The sequence below is a fragment of the Rhinatrema bivittatum genome, chromosome 1 (genome assembly GCF_901001135.1).
Source record: "Rhinatrema bivittatum chromosome 1, aRhiBiv1.1, whole genome shotgun sequence".
In the NCBI taxonomy this organism is placed as follows: Eukaryota; Metazoa; Chordata; class Amphibia; order Gymnophiona; family Rhinatrematidae; genus Rhinatrema; species Rhinatrema bivittatum.
In genome coordinates, this window is record NC_042615.1 from 442,689,774 (window position 1) to 442,702,552 (window position 12,779).

Genomic DNA, 12,779 nt, shown 5'->3' on the forward strand with positions numbered 1-12,779 from the left:
ATATATCTCAGGTAGCTGGATACATTTGAATATAACTGCGCACTTTGGTGGTAATTTTCTAAAGGATTTCCATGCATAAAAGTCCCATATATCGTAGCAATTTTCATAAACCCATTTGTGTCCTTAAACTGCACTTAAATGAATAAAACCTATTGGCAATTCAATAGCATATATTGTAACAATATTCAAAACCCAATTACTCATGCAAAGTGCATTTTGCATGTAGAACCCAGTTTTAAGCACGTAAATACTTTTGAAATGTACCCCCAGATGATTTAATTGGTAATGCTATAAACCATGCATCCATGGACCTTGTGGGTTAATGTGTCCTTGTTTACTGAGATTAACATTCTACAAACTTGCACAGAGAAGCAAAAAGTCCAGTTTCTCCATAGAGGAAAAGGCACTTTTGGCCAAGCTCTTTTCTTCACCAGGAGGATCCCTGGTAAGAGCAGGCAGTATATTTTGGCTAGGACAACTGCCTGAGCAAGAATAAGGAGGCAGTTCAATGTGCACAAGCATGCAGTTCATTCATAATATGGACATCCAGGACCTCACTCACTCGTCATTCCCATTCAAGATCCAAAAACCACATGGCACCTTCTTTGGGTAAAATAAGGCCGCAGCTTTATTTCCTGGAGACCCGAGCCCAACATTACATGGTAACCATCTTAACAATGTGAAACAATACATCAACCAAATATATTAACACTATCGGTTTCAGCTTCCACCTCCACGGACCATCCGCCGCTCCCCCCGGCAGGACTAGTCACCACCAGCCTTCGGCTCACCACACCGGCTCTTCCCCCCGGGTTCTGACTCCCGCCACCTGCCTGCAAGGAGCCCTCCCGGGTGGACTCCTGCCGCCATCCTGCAAGGAGTCCCGCCAGCCCTCTCCCGCCACTTCTAGCAAGGAGCGCCCCCTTTGACAACAGCCCCCCCTCCATTGTCTTTGCTGTCTTCTGCTGAAACCCATTTAACAGTGAACCAAATATACCATTAAGGCTCGGGCCCTCCGCCACCCCACCCTGCTGCGACAACACACCCTAACAACCAATACCCAAGGGAGGGTGGGCGGGGATTTGCTCCGCTGCAATCTCCTTGCTGCCTCCCTGAGCTCTCCCATGCACACGCCTCGCCCTCCCCCATCTCCCTCAGCCCTGCTGGCCAGCCGGCCAATCAGAGCCGCCGGGACCATGGCAACGCCATGCCCACCAATCCCGGCCCCCCTTGCGCTTCCTCCTAACCCCTCTCTACTCTTCCCCCCCCCACACCCTCATCCTGGCCTCGCCGTGACCTAAACTGCTCCCCTTCTGATCCCCCCCCCTCCTCCTGCTCCGACCTCGCCCGACTCCCGAGTGGGCCTGGGCCCACATTATCTAGCCCAACCGGCCACGAGGGCCGGTCGGGCGCCCAGGATGCACACTCGTTCTTGAGACAGGGTAGCAGTTGCAAGTAGTTCTTACTCCAATGGGGTGGCTCCATTTGCAGCTGGGGCTGGGAGAATCTTCTTTAGCAGTAGCAATGGCATTACCAGAAAGGCACTATGGGGTTGATGAGTCACTGCATGGTACTAGTCTTGTAACTGAACTGACCTTCACATGGGTGTCCATTCTGACAGGAATAATGTATGGGAGGAGAGGGTAGAGCTGAGTATTACTTGCCTGGAAGCATGGTGTCACTGATTTCATTTTCACTTTGACTTAACATTGTTGCCACTTGAGATAATCACTGGGCTTAGGTATTGACAGAAGGTAAGGAGAGGGCTCAAAGTGAGATCTAGAGGAAGAGACAACTTTTTCTTCAAGTTCCAGTGAACATTTCTACTGTTCCACCTTTCTGATCTGCAGCTGGATTAGGGGCAAATAAACAATGTTGATGAGGACCATGTCTATGGGGTTTAATTAATGAAAGGTTGAAGATAAGGCTTTGCAACCAATAGTGTTGCAGAAGAGAGTTCACCAAGATGGGTTTGAGGTCAAAGGGTGAGAGATATTGGAGGGGGATAAGAATGTTGTATCGTGCCAAGTTGTGATGCACAGTTCCTTTTATTTTTTAGAAAATTACATTTCTAATAGTGAAACCTACACTTGGCACAACCTCAAGGCCTTGAAGGCCAAATTTTGCCTGCTAAGAAGGAAAGAGCAGCTCAGAAAGAAGGAGCAGCTCCGAAAGTCACTCTGACCTCTAGAGGGTAAGTGCCAATCTGTTAGAATGGGCATTTTTATATTTACCTAACAACAATAATATTATGTATCTACATTTCAAAAGACAGTAAATGTTCTTGTACAAAACAAATTTCATTCCATACACATTAGAATGCATTTACTCTGATAAATGATTTTTTTAAAGTATATATTTAAGCTTTTATTACTAGACAAAGAATAAATGGCTTGAGGCAAGGGACTGAAGAAGCAAATGAAACTGGTAGAAGTATAAGTTTACATGTAAAATTTGGTAACAATAAACTGCAAATGCAATGTTTAGATAAAAGTCATAGCAAGAAAGCAATAAACAAACATTTCATTGTCTGGAGGGAAGTTAATATTAGAATTGTGTTGTTATTTGAAGTGAATTGGTAATCTGAAATAAAAAAAGAGCATTGCTGTTTGGTTTCATTGAAAATAAAACAAATAGACAGTTCCTCTGAAAATAATGAACATTTTTGTTTTTGTTTGTTTTTGGATCCCATTCAAATCTATGTAGGGCAAACAGTTGTATGTGTTTTTCCTATTTAAGGCAGACCAATTAAACCACTGAAACTAGTTGACCAAAGTTGGGTGGGAAGAAACAAAGAAGGAGCAGGAAGAATCAAGGTGAAACATTTTTAAACCAGCTTATCCCAGATGTCACTTGCATGGCTTGACACTGAGTTCCTTTTATTTTATTTTATTTTATTTTTATTTGAAACCAAAACAAAATGCAAATATCTGGAGTCGCTGTTTTTTCTCTTCAGCTCTCTGCTGGGTTTTAGAGAGATTATACTTCTGAATCTCTTTCTCAGAGACAAAAATTTGAAAAAATAAGATTAAGAAAGTAAAGCAGAAACTTAAATCTGGGCTGTGCTGTTTCCTGTTGTTAGTTACACAATGTCACTATGTAACAGGAGAAACTGAAATTTCCTCTCTGTTCGGTGTTGCAGAGTGACTAAATCATTGAATGAGCATAAGAGACAATATGTCTCTCTGTGTGGTGTGTGCTTGCAGTATAAACTGCAGAGACAGATTTATTTTTATTTTAACATCTGCAGTGTCTCTGACCAGTGACCACTGCACTGACCAGATTGAACTCTGGCCTTTCCATTTTGTGCTCTCTGACTTTCTAGGTGAGAAAAAAGAAGAAAGGATGTGAATCAAATGTATATATTTTCTGTAACAATAACATCTATTTTCAGTTTGCTCTGAATGGAATGATTCAAAAAATATATTTACCTGAAAATATATGAAAATGTTTGGATATTTTCCGTTTGTTACTTAACAAACAGGAATGGCTGCCTGGACCCCCCTTTCACAACCTAATCTTGGTCTTCCACAGGATTCCCAAACCTCTTGCAAATAAGCTGGGGGCTTCCCTGGCCCATCCATTCCTTTCAACCCTGCAAATAAACCAGGGCATCTCCAGACCCCTCTTCCCATGCCCCACCTGTGAAAATATGCCATGGCTAGGGCCTGTCTGGCCCACACTTACCCCTTCTATGGGAGCCAGCAGCAGGGCAGGACTGTGACAATCCTCAGTCACTCCTGCCCTGCTGCTAGCTTCCTTTTCAAAATAGTATCAGCCTCAGGGCCAGCTAGACCATATTGTTTTATGGTTATTATAAGGTAATATGGCTATATAGCAATATTGCCACAAAAAGGTTTATAGCCATAAAGCTTATTTTATGGCTGTATTGCTGAAACCTCTCATCAATAAGAATACTTGCATATTAGCCACAATGTGTGACCTACTAGAACAAGAGAGTATCACCCTCTTGTTCAATAAGGCAATTCATTGGAAGGAAATGGTGTGCTACTGTGCAGGAATGGGAGTGCAAGGGTCTGAGGAATAGTGGGGGATGCAGCACAAGAAAGAGTACATTGCACCCTACACAGTACTGTTAGCAGGAGAAGTACCCTGTCAGCTATCATTTCTTTCCCCACCTTTATCCATCACACCCCCTTCCTGTGGCCACCACTAAACTAAATGGGCTTTCCTGACACAGGTAACAGCTATAGTGGCTAGCAAGAGTGGAGAGTATCCTCTCCCAGAAAAAGGAAACCACAGCACAAATTTCTGTCATAATCTATGTTGTAGTCTCTACCAAGAATATGGCCAACATATTGAATGGCATATTAGTCACACAAGGTTGCGGTATAAGCAGACCTTGCAAAGGTGGACCAGCATTTTCTCTCCTGTCAAAGAACCAACAAACCAAGTGAATGAGTATTCTTAACGGCAGGGGACAAGTGAGTCCACATCACTCATGGCTGGGCATCAGACTTGGTGGAACAATTGGTCTTCCTTAAAATGAACCTTCCTCTGTTGGGTTTCCTGGAATTACAATTGTAGGATGATTGAGTACACAACCTTATTGAACCAATGGTTACACTTGTTTCTCAAAACCTTTCTGTGTTGTTGCAAGTTGCTACACTTTCTGCTGCTGCTCATTATTTGTTTATGCCTTGCCTCTATTCTGGTTTAGCTTCATGCTGTATGGGACTGCCAATGTTACTGTTCAACCTACTCCTGGCCAACTGCAGATACTGTTTATTCTCTTTCATAATGCCTTGGTGTGTTTAGCAACAATACTCGCTGTCTTACCCATCATTCTATGTCTTTGGGTATTGATGTGCTTGCTGCCTTACTCCTCATTATATGCCTCGGGGTTTTGATTCCACTGTTGGTGCTGGTTTGTAGGTCTTTAAGTACCATGGAATATTCTTGCTACTGTTGTTTGTGCTCTTTCCTCTCTTTTGATTTCCTTAGGTTGTTCATGCCATTGTTGGTGTTGTTTTGGTCCTCTTTAGTTGACTTGGATTCTTCTTGCCTCTGTTTGGTACCTTTTACCTGTTTGGTGCATTGAGGTGTTTTTCTCACTGTTGGGGCTCCTTTGCCTTTCTTACTGTGCAGCTATCTGTTCATGACATTATTCATTCTGATTTTCCCCATGATAGTACCGTGGGCTCTGGATGCCACGCTTGGTAACACTTTACCCACTCATGATGTCTTGGAGAGCTGTTCCTCTGATGCTGATACTTTTCCATAAACTTCATTAAAATTAGAAAAATAAAATCTACAATGTTAAAGCCCAAAATAGGATGCATTGCTTTCCCCCACAGTTTTTAATGGGAAATGAATAAATGATTGTCATGATTAAAACCTTTCTTTTTTTCATTTGAATTAAATGATTCATGGAGGCAAATGAACTGACATAGCTAACCTATACTATCCTTCTCTACATGCCTGGCAATGATTTTAAGTCTGCTTCAACTGGTCTGTCCATTATTCAATACCTTGGATGTCAGATTCTATACACATGATAAAGGCATAGTGGATTTCATCACCTACATGTCTGAGATTTGGGTATAAACCAATGAGTACACCTCACCCTACCTCAACATCACTAGCTTCAACTCCCATTCCCAAAAATATAGAAGGTTTAATCATGAAATTCCAGTCCAGCCTGTTAAATGCACCATGTTCAAGGATTACTATTTTTATTGAGTCATGGTGGTAGCCATCCATGACAAGCTTGTGGAAATGCTCTTTGTTTATTCAACAAGTTAGAAATATAGGTCTAGTACAACATGAATCCATCCCAGTTCAAAGAGCTGTACAAGTGTTGTGATGCTGCTCGCGGGCCTAGCAACAAGCAGCCTCTTACCTTCACCGCCATTCTGCCCCAACTCCATTTCTTGCGGCATGGAGGCCACTGCCTGGCTTCCGCAGTGGTTAGAACCACCGCTGTTCAGCCTTGCAGCCCGGAGGCTGCCCATGCCTTCCTCCTGCACTACAGGCTGTGCCGCTGTGCTTCCACATGGCCTGCAGGTTGCCGACATTGTCCTTTCTCCTGTGGCTAGAGGAGCCACTGATGCTGGCACCTGCCTTGCAGCCTAGTGCCACTCCTGCTTCCCCTTCATGGCATGGACGCTGCTCTCCATGGTCCTGTCTCTCCTGCCTATTTAAAGGGCCCACAGCACTGTCTGATGATGTCATCTGGGCATCTCCACATCTGTCCTATAAAAGGGCCCTTCACCAGTTTTCCAGCACTTTTACAAGGAGCTAGTCCACTCCTGGACTTCTCTTCGATTCCTACTTCTCCAAGGCACTCTGTCTTCATGGGAATCCCCTTGTTGTCTTCTAGGGGTGTGCATTCGGTCCCTACGTATTGGCAATCTGCAACGGATGTGCCAATATTCGTTGTATTCTTGGGGAAGCGAAACGTATCACTATTCCCCACGAATACAACGAATTTTCGCCGAATTATTCAGCCACCAATTTAAACAACCCCCGCACCCTCCTGACCAGCATTTTTTGTTTCAGATGTTTTGTTATGATGCCCTTTACATTCCAGTTTTCTAAGGGAAGTCTTTAGAGAGTGCAGTGATTTCGTATACCAAGGGGTATTTGATTTTTTCTTACTAAGTTGGGTCTTTTTTAAAAGGGTTATTAAATCTAGAGAGGAAGAAATAGCTAAATTCCAGTTAGCAATAGATTCATTGATATTAGGGGCTAAGAGAGTCGGTAAATTGGGAACTGTAGCTTCTATGAAAGAGTCTGTACTAATAAATTTGTGTTTTAGTGTAGAAGGTTGGGTTTTATTATTAGAATTAGTACAATTTATATTTAAAGAGAAATAGATAAGATAGTGATCTGACCAAGGTATTGGAGTGATCCTAGTTTTTCCCTTGAAAGAGGAAGCAAGAAGAGGGTTGATGAATACCAAATCAATAATTTGTCCTTTAGAATGAGTTGGTGATTGTATGAGTTGTTCCCAACCCAGACGACTCCTGGCATCAAGAAAAGCATTAACTACAGGTGAGAGGCATGTGATATGTAGGTTAAAGAGCTTATGTGTGTGGGTGTGAATGGGTGCCTGGGTGAGAGCTGGTGTGTGTGGGTGCTTGGGTGAGAGCTTGTGTGTGTGGGTGTGAATAGGTGCCTGACAGAGAGCTTGTGTCTGTGGGTATGAATGGATGCATGGCTGAGAGCTTGTGTCTGTGGATATGAATGGGTGCCAGGTTGAGAGCTGGTGTGAATGGGTGCTTGAGTGAGAGCTTGTGTGTGTGTGTGTGTGTGTGTGTGTGTATCAATGGAAGCCTGGGTGAGAGCTTGTGTCTGTGGGTGTGAATGGGTGCCAGGGTGAGAGATGGTGTGAATGGGTGCTTGGGTGAGAGCTTGTGTGTGTGTGTGTGTCAATGGAAGCCTGGGTGAGAGCTTGTGTCTGTGGGTGTGAATGGATGCCAGGGTGAGAACTGGTATGAATGGGTGCTTGGGTGAGAGCTTATGTGTGTGGGTATGAATGGAAGCCTGGATGAGGGATTGTGTCTGTGGGTGTGAATGGGTGCCAGGGTGAGAGCTGGTGTGAATGGGTACTTGGGTGAGAGCTTGTGTCTGTGGGTGTGAATGGATGCATGGGTGAGAGCTTGTGTTGGTAGATATGAATGGGTGCCAAGTTGAGAGCTTGTGTGTGTGTGTGTCAATGGAAGCCTGGATGAGAGCTTGTGTCTGTGGGTGTGAATGGGTGCCAGGGTAAGAGCTGGTGTGAATGGGTGCTTGGGTGAGAGCTTATGTGTGTGGGTGTGAATGGAAGCCTGGGTGAGAGCTTGTGTCTGTGGGTGTGAATGGATGCATGGGTGAGAGCTGGTGTGAATGGGTGCTTGGGTGAGAGCTTGTGTGTGTGTGTGTGTGTGTGTGTGTGTGTCAATGGAAGCCTGGGTGAGAGCTTGTGTCTGTGGGTGTGAATGGGTGGCAGGGTGAGAGCTGGTATGAATGGGTACTTGGGTGAAAGCTTATGTGTGTGGGTTTGAATGGAAGCCTGGATGAGAGATTGTGTCTGTGGGTGTGAATGGGTACTTGGGTGAGAGCTTGTGGGTGTGAATGGAAGCCTGGGTGAGAGCTTGTGTCTGTGGGTGTGAATGGATGCATGGGTGAGAGCTTGGTAATAATGGGTGCCAGGGTGAGAGGTTTTGTGTGTGGATGTGAATGGAAGCCTGGGTGAGAGCTTGTGTGTGTGGGTGTGAATGGATGCATGGGTGATAGCTTGTGGGTGTGAATTTGTGCCAGGATGAGAGCCTGTGTGTGTGGGTGTAAATGGAAGCCTGGGTGAGAGCTTGTGTCTGTGGGTGTGAATGGAAGCCTCGGTGAGAGCTGATGTGAATGGGTGCTTGGGTGAGAGCTTGTGTCTGTGGGTGTGAATGGATGCATGGATGAGAGCTTGTGTCTGTGGGTGTGAATGGGTGCCAGGGTAAGAGCTGGTGTGAATGGGTGCTTGGGTGAGAGCTTATGTGTGTGGGTGTGAATGGAAGCCTGAGAGCTTGTGTCTGTGGGTGTGAATGGATGCATGGGTGAGAGCTGGTGTGAATGGGTGCTTGGGTGAGAGCTTGTGTGTGTGTCAATGGAAGCCTGAGTGAGAGCTTGTGTCTGTGGGTGTGAATGGGTGCCAGGGTGAGAGCTGGTGTGAATGGGTACTTGGGTGAGAGCTTGTGGGTGTGAATGGAAGCCTGGGTGAGAGCTTGTGTCTGTGGGTGTGAATGGATGCATGGGTGAGAGCTTGGTAATTATGGGTGCCAGGAGTGAGAGGTTTTGTGTGTGGATGTGCATGGGTGCTTGGGTGAGAGCTTGTGTGGGTGTGAATGGAAGCCTTGATGAGAGCTTGTGTCTGTGGGTGTGAATGGATGCATGGGTGAGAGCTTGTGGGTGTGAATTTGTGCCAGGATAAGAGCCTGTGCGTGTGGGTGTAAATGGAAGCCTGGGTGAGAGCTTGTGTCTGTGGGTGTGAATGGAAGCCTCGGTGAGAGCCAATGTGAATGGGTGCTTGGGTGAGAGCTTGTGTGTGTGGGTGTGAAGGGAAGCCTGAGTAAGAGCTGGTGTGAATGGGTGCGAGAGCATTTGTGTGTGATTGAGAGCTTGTATATAAGAGACCATGAGTGTGATTGAGAGAGAGAGACTGGTCAGGGATGTGATGTGTTTCTCTGTGAATGAGAGAGACTGGACAGGAAGATGATTAGTGTGTGTATGTGAGAGAGAGAGACTGGTCAAGAAGATGACTGGTGTGAGAGAGACCGAGACTGGTCATAGGCTTTTAAAATTTATTTTTCTTGATTGACTGCCATTTTAATTATTGGGTATTATGCGATGTCTGCTGTTTTGAAATATTTTATTGATATTTGGACATGTTTTAATAATTTTTATGAGTTTTTAATTGTTGGATATTATTCTGTTCAGCAGCTGTTTTGTACCATTTTTAGAATAGCTTTACAATTATTTCTGTGTGGGGCTCTATAGCAGCTTGGCTTATTCTGTTTTCCCAACAGGAAATGTGTTAGTGTTTAGGGCCTGGTTTAATAGTTGTATTTATTAGATAGGGTTGTTACTGTTTGAGTGTAATCCATAATACAGGTGTAACTTTGTGCGGGTTAGTTTGGGTGCATTATTGCAGATCCTGGGATTATGTTAGGTGCTATATTTCTCTTTCCATTTCTCCAGGTTTGCACTGCATGCAGAGTGGCTTTTTTGGTTTTCCATTCCAGTTTCTGTCTCCATATTTATAATTTATATTTTTTCTGTACTTGGTGAAGGGTGTGTGACCGAGCTGAGGTATTAAGTAGCATGTAGGCATTTGTATCAATCTTATTTGTTGTGTTTTCTCATTAGTGGTAAATTACTGTCTTTGCCTGGTAGTAAAAGGAGTTTGTTTTGCTTTTACTGGGATGTCATCAGAACCAGAATATCTTTTTTGTATGGCGAGTTGTACAGGGTAATGCCCTAGATCTGCTCTGCACTCATTGCTGGGGGTTGAGAGGATTCTGTGGATGCAGAGTGCATGTTTACATTTAGCCCCATGATGGTCACATGTTCAGTGTGTCATGTATGTGAGAACCATCTGTCAGGTGTGTCCCGGCCAAAAAAAGGTTGAGAACCATTGTCTTAAGAGTGTTGTTGTCTCTCTTGGTGCCATTTTGCCTCTCCTGCTGCCTTGAATGGTTCATCCCACTGTTGTTTGTATCATCTTTTGAAGCCTTGATATGTTCTTCCCTCTTTAGCTGCTCCATTGCTCCTCTGATGGTGCCCTTGAGAACTCCTGCCACTGCTGGTATCCTTTTGCACCTTTACAGTGCCTTAGGCACTCCATGCCACTTTTGGTAACATGTTGACATTGTCTTGATGCGTTGGCATGTCTTCACCATTGTGATGATATCTACCCACTAATTTCATTAGAAATGATTAGAATATTCCAGTTTGGGAGCCCAAAATTGACTGCATTGCTTCTCCCTTTGACTATAATAGCAAACAAATTAACGACTAAAGCAAAGAATTATATATTTATATAGATTGATACTAATATAATTAATCTAGCTGCCCTAAGAAATGAACACATTAAACCAAATATTTTTCCTATGCACATTCCTACTCTCTGACCCCAGTCCAACTCAATCACTCTCTTGCCCCTAGAACTCTGTGACCCCTTGTTTGATCCCAGCTCTCTCTTCATTCCACTATTGATGCTATGAGAAATCTATGTCACTTCTATTAGAGACCTCCTTCCGAGTTTCCTCTGGCTTCTGCTCATTTATTCTTGATGCTTTGTCCATCTCACAATTCATTAACGGGTATATTTTAAAAATGCTGAGCACGTAAATCCCAGGGTTACGTGAATGGCTGGGCCTTGCGCGTGCCGCACACATTTTCAAAAGGGCTCGGCCATGCGCATAACCTCCATTACGCGCCAAAGTGCCTGGCCAGAAAAAGGGGCAGACTGGGGGCAGGGAAGGGTGGGGCTGGAGGTAGCTGGTACAAGTTGCTTACTGCTCCATGCGTGTGCATCCTTGTGTGTGCATGTTATAAAATCGGCACGTCGGGACTTCCGGCGATGACGGAAGCCGAGACGGAAGCAGGGGGATAGAGCTCCGCGGCCCCACTCAGCATTTACCGACTTTACTCACTTTTTGCCGCTCTTTTGGGCTCCCTGGATTCCCCCGACCGCTGTGGGAAGTGCCCCTGATCCCGCTTCTGTGCCTGCCGGGCGTGGAATGCGCCGCACCGGCACTCGTGGCAGAGCTGAACGCCGGCTGCAGAGACCGCGTGGTGCTAAGATGGCGGAGACGCCTGCCCCTGCTGAGCCTGTTTTGGCTGAAATTTCGGAGGGAGCCTTACAAAAAATTACATATAGCGTCACGGCGGCTCTGGATGGTAGGCTGATCAAGCTGCAATCGGCTATTGAAGATATAAAAACAGCTGTTGAAGGGCACTCAAAGAGGCTGGACGTTGCTGAATACACCATCTCCGATCTCGGAGATAGAATGGCTGCCTCCGAACGCCATGTGACTGAGCTGAGGGCCCAGCAAAAAGACCTGATGGCTAAAATGGAGGAACAGGAGGATCGTGGACGGCGGAACAATTTAAAAATCATTGGCCTGCCCGAGTCCGTAACTGAAGTGGAACTCCGCTCCATAGTTGAGGACTGGCTCCCTACCCAGGTGGGCTTAGACTTGGCGGGAGAGCGTTTGCAATGCGAGCGGGTGCACCGAGTGGGCCCACTGCGGGAGGGACAAGGCCGGCCACGACCCGTTATGGCCCGCATATTAAACTGGCATCATAAAACCCAACTTCTCAGGGCGTACCGGCAGCAGGAGAAATTGGAGCACTCTGGTAGTAGGCTGCTGCTCTTTAATGATTTTTCTGCTGGCACAGCAGCGCAAAGGAAGCTATTGGCCCCGGCCTGCACGGTTCTTCACCAGCGTGGCATTCGGTTTGCCCTGTTATACCCTGCAAAGTTGCGGGTGCATCATAATAACCAAACTACGTTTCTACTCTCCAAAGCTGAAGCGGATAGATTTTTGGCATCGCTTCCGCCCGGTGCTGCTGAGCGACCAGACGCCCCTTCCGCGGAGGGTTGAGGATTTGACTCCAATACTGTTCTTGAGGACTGTTCTGATCCCTGGAAGGATCCTTTCGCCTCTACGTGTCATGGACTGACCTCAGCGCCAGCTTCCTTTGCCTATCATACCCACTGGTCAGCTGGTTCGCTGTTTGCTGCGTTTGAGTTCTGCCCCGGGAAATCCTGACATTTTTCTCATCCCCCCTAGAGCTTGAGCGGTGATCGGACTTCTCTTGGGGGACCGTTGTTTGGGCACTGTTGCTGTGTGGTTAGGGGTACTTGGTTCAGGTTGAGGGGAGGGAGGGCTGGGTGGGGCTGGGGGTGGGGACCTCCGACCCTTGTAGCAGCAGGTTGGGTCCCCGCACCTGGGAGTGGAGGTGGGTTTTGGTATGATTGGTGGTATGTATGTGGGGTTTAGTGTGTGTGAATGTCAGGGGGGGGGAGTGCGTGGGCAAGGGGATATGGAATGGTCTCTCCTGAAGTGTATCCCTATTGTGGGTTTACTCTGTTTTATATGCTCCACTCTTTTTCTGTCCCTGCGGCCTAGGCTGGGAGGCCGCGTGGACTGTCAGCAGTTTGTTTCTGGGAACCCTACGGGGATTCCGGGTTTAAGCTTGTTTTTTTTCTCTTCTCATGACCCAGGTTAAATTAGTTTCTCTCAATGTCGACGGAATCCATTCCCCTATAAAACGTACTAAGT